This window comes from Somniosus microcephalus, unplaced genomic scaffold, assembly GCF_052327205.1.
Source record: "Somniosus microcephalus isolate GS21.2 unplaced genomic scaffold, FLI_Smic_1.0 unresolved_chr5, whole genome shotgun sequence".
NCBI lineage: Eukaryota > Metazoa > Chordata > Chondrichthyes > Squaliformes > Somniosidae > Somniosus > Somniosus microcephalus.
The window spans coordinates 41,314,477-41,319,043 of record NW_028225183.1 but is presented as its reverse complement, the minus strand read 5'-3'; the positions used below and the strand labels follow the sequence as shown (position 1 = coordinate 41,319,043).

Sequence of the window (4,567 nt, the reverse complement as noted above, 5' to 3'; positions counted from 1 at the left end):
TTTGCGTACAAGATGACATCTTTTAGACGAGAACACAAAGGACATGTTCACTAAACCACAGCATCAAGTGCGGGAAGGCGTCCATTTGCCATATATTTCCTTCTATGCTTTTCTCAGAGACAGAGGCATAAAGTCAGAGAGAAGCCGTCGGGGAAGTGAAAACTGAACATCATAATATCCACGACATTGTCGAGGAAATGGATATGCAGTGCTTGAGACAAAGCAGCAAACGCACACAAAATACCCGTATGTGCTCTCTTTGTGTGGGTAAGTCTCAGATATCCATCTCAGTGTCATGCATTCATGGAGGCTGGCAGCACGGTGGGAGGCCATTCGGCCAATCGTGCCTGTGCTGTCTCTTTGAAAGAGCAGTCGTGCTTTCTCCCGCTGTTATCTCATTTTCTCTCTCCCTCCTCAGTGCCCCACACAACAGGCAAACAGAAGGAGAACACTCTACTAACGAGAAACTGGTGCAGGGAGTTGTTATAAATTTCGTCATGTACATATTTTAAAATTATTTTCGTTAATTATGTTCTATTCATCTTTTCCCAGGGTCTTTTTAAGGAGCTGCCCAAAGGTTTAAAATTGGGGATGTTAAAAATTCTCCCCGTCGGGGAATTGAACCCCGGTCTCCCGCGTGACAGGCGGGGATACTCACCACTATACTAACGAGGAACTGAAAGGTGCCGAATCTGTCAGAGCAAAAATCGACCTGTGAACAGAGGGACAGAGGCAGAAGGGACAGAAATAAGAATAAGAACAGAAGGAATCGGAGCAGGAGTGGGCCATTCGGCCCCTCGAGCCTGCCCCGCCATTCTATAAGATCATGGCTGATCAGATCTTCTACTCAACGCCACTTTCCTGCCCGCTCCCCATAACCCTTGACTCCACTGCAGCTCAAATATATGTCTATCTCCACCTTGAATGTATTCAGTGACTCCGCCTCCACAGCTCTCTGGGGTAGAGGATTCCAAAGATTCACGACATTCTGAGAGAAGTAATTCCTCCTCACCTCCGTTTTAAATGGGCGACCGGATATCCTGGAGCTTTGCCCCCTAGTTGTAGATTCCCCCAGGAGGGGAAACATCCTCCCTGCATCTATCCTGTCAAGCACCCTCAGAATCCTATACAGAGAGAGACAGGGACAAAGAGGGAGACAAAGATAGACATACAGAGCGAGACACTCAGTTTGACGTCTTGCAGAGTGGTCCGAGGGATAAGGAACTTCAGCTATGTTGAGAGTTTGTGATTGTTTTCTTCAGACGGTTAAGAGGAAATTTAATAAGAGGTTTTCAAAATTACAAGGGGATTTGTTTGAGGTAATAAGGAGAAACGCTTGCCAGTGGCAGGTATGACGGTAACCAGAGGAGACCAATTGAAGATAACAGAATCAGTATGGGGAGAATTGTATTACGCAGCAAGGGCTCAGGCCTAGTGAATATCTTACTGCTTGGAAATGTTATCACGGCCCAACTCTCTCTCACTAAAGTCTTGCACATGTTGCTAACTTTCAAATGTTGCATTCTTCACACTGGCGTTGAGTTGATTGATAGCCGTGCTGTGATAAGCTAAGTTTGTTAGGGGGGTGCAGCCTACAAGAAAATACATGGAAGCTTGATAATAACCGTGACTGTTCTGACACTGTCAGCTGCAGTTAAATGTGGGCATGTACACGTTTAAATTGTCTCGTTCCAAATGTAATTTCCTGCTGACTTTGAAACAGCAGGCATGGAAGTGCATTGTGTACCTGTTGAGGCAGCAGCAGTGTTGAAATTGCAAAGGTTGATCAGGAGCAGGCATTGCTTCGCGCGGGTGCATTGATTGGAGGCATTTCAAACAGCCGCAAAACGCACTGGTCTCTGACCGGGAATCGAACCCGGGCCGTGGTGGTGAAAGCGCCGATTCTTAACCACTAGACCACCAGAGAAGCTGCAAGAAACTGGAAGAAGCTGCCTGCCAGCAAGCAGAGCAACGCAGACTTTCCTCCTTGCTGCTTTGAAATTCAGATCACTTTCACGCCAGGCAAATTTTTCGGACAAGATGACATCTTTTAGACGAGAACACAAAGGACATGCTCACTAAGCCACAGCATCAAGTGCGGGAAGGCGTCCATTTGCCATATATTTCCTTCTATGCTTTTCTCAGAGACAGAGGCATGAAGTCAGAGAGAAGCCGTCGGGGAAGTGAAAACTGAACATCATAATACCCACGACATTGTCGAGGAAATGGTTATGCGGTGCTTGAGACAAAGCAGCAAACACACACAAAATACCCGTATGTGCTCTCTTTCTGTGGGTATGTCTCAGATATCCATCTCAGTGTCATGCATTCATGGAGGCTGGCAGCACGGTGGGAGACCATTCGGCCAATCGTGCCTGTGCTGTCTCTTTGAAAGAGCAGTCGTGCTTTCTCCCGCTGTTATCTCATTTTCTCTCTCCCTCCTCAGTGCCCCACACAACAGGCAAACAGAAGGAGAACACTCTACTAACGAGGAACTGGTGCAGGGAGTTGTTATAAATTTCGTCATGTACATATTTTAAAATTATTTTCGTTCATTATGTTTTATTCAACTTTTCCCAGGGTCTTTTTAAGGAGCTGCCCAAAGGTTTAAAATTGGGGATGTTAAAAATTCTCCCCATCGGGGAATTGAACCCCGGTCTCCCGCGTGACAGGCGGGGATACTCACCACTATACTAACGAGGAACTGAAAGGTGCCGAATCTGTCAGAGCAAAAATCGACCTGTGAACAGAGGGACAGAGGCAGAAGGGACAGAAATAAGAATAAGAACAGAAGGAATCGGAGCAGGAGTGGGCCATTCGGCCCCTCGAGCCTGCCCCGCCATTCTATAAGATCATGGCTGATCAGATCTTCTACTCAACGCCACTTTCCTGCCCGCTCCCCATAACCCTTGACTCCACTGCAGCTCAAATATATGTCTATCTCCACCTTGAATGTATTCAGTGACTCCGCCTCCACAGCTCTCTGGGGTAGAGGATTCCAAAGATTCACGACATTCTGAGAGAAGTAATTCCTCCTCACCTCCGTTTTAAATGGGCGACCGGATATCCTGGAGCTTTGCCCCCTAGTTGTAGATTCCCCCAGGAGGGGAAACATCCTCCCTGCATCTATCCTGTCAAGCACCCTCAGAATCCTATACAGAGAGAGACAGGGACAAAGAGGGAGACAAAGATAGACATACAGAGCGAGACACTCAGTTTGACGTCTTGCAGAGTGGTCCGAGGGATAAGGAACTTCAGCTATGTTGAGAGTTTGTGATTGTTTTCTTCAGACGGTTAAGAGGAAATTTAATAAGAGGTTTTCAAAATTACAAGGGGATTTGTTTGAGGTAATAAGGAGAAACGCTTGCCAGTGGCAGGTATGACGGTAACCAGAGGAGACCAATTGAAGATAACAGAATCAGTATGGGGAGAATTGTATTACGCAGCAAGGGCTCAGGCCTAGTGAATATCTTACTGCTTGGAAATGTTATCACGGCCCAACTCTCTCTCACTAAAGTCTTGCACATGTTGCTAACTTTCAAATGTTGCATTCTTCACACTGGCGTTGAGTTGATTGATAGCCGTGCTGTGATAAGCTAAGTTTGTTAGGGGGGTGCAGCCTACAAGAAAATACATGGAAGCTTGATAATAACCGTGACTGTTCTGACACTGTCAGCTGCAGTTAAATGTGGGCATGTACACGTTTAAATTGTCTCGTTCCAAATGTAATTTCCTGCTGACTTTGAAACAGCAGGCATGGAAGTGCATTGTGTACCTGTTGAGGCAGCAGCAGTGTTGAAATTGCAAAGGTTGATCAGGAGCAGGCATTGCTTCGCGCGGGTGCATTGATTGGAGGCATTTCAAACAGCCGCAAAACGCACTGGTCTCTGACCGGGAATCGAACCCGGGCCGTGGTGGTGAAAGCGCCGATTCTTAACCACTAGACCACCAGAGAAGCTGCAAGAAACTGGAAGAAGCTGCCTGCCAGCAAGCAGAGCAACGCAGACTTTCCTCCTTGCTGCTTTGAAATTCAGATCACTTTCACGCCAGGCAAATTTTTCGGACAAGATGACATCTTTTAGACGAGAACACAAAGGACATGCTCACTAAGCCACAGCATCAAGTGCGGGAAGGCGTCCATTTGCCATATATTTCCTTCTATGCTTTTCTCAGAGACAGAGGCATGAAGTCAGAGAGAAGCCGTCGGGGAAGTGAAAACTGAACATCATAATACCCACGACATTGTCGAGGAAATGGTTATGCGGTGCTTGAGACAAAGCAGCAAACACACACAAAATACCCGTATGTGCTCTCTTTGTGTGGGTATGTCTCAGATATCCATCTCAGTGTCATGCATTCATGGAGGCTGGCAGCACGGTGGGAGACCATTCGGCCAATCGTGCCTGTGCTGTCTCTTTGAAAGAGCAGTCGTGCTTTCTCCCGCTGTTATCTCATTTTCTCTCTCCCTCCTCAGTGCCCCACACAACAGGCAAACAGAAGGAGAACACTCTACTAACGAGGAACTGGTGCAGGGAGTTGTTATAAATTTCGTCATGTACATATTTTA

At 46.8% G+C, this 4,567-nt stretch overlaps 1 non-coding gene across 1 annotated transcript; it reads right to left on the bottom strand.

Annotated features, from left to right (window-relative positions):
• Positions 1 to 603: 603 nt before the first annotated feature.
• trnad-guc (transfer RNA aspartic acid (anticodon GUC)) lies at positions 604 to 675 on the bottom strand. Its single transcript has one exon. It is a non-coding gene; the product is annotated as a tRNA-Asp (tRNA).
• Between the last annotated feature and the right edge of the window lie 3,892 nt (positions 676 to 4,567).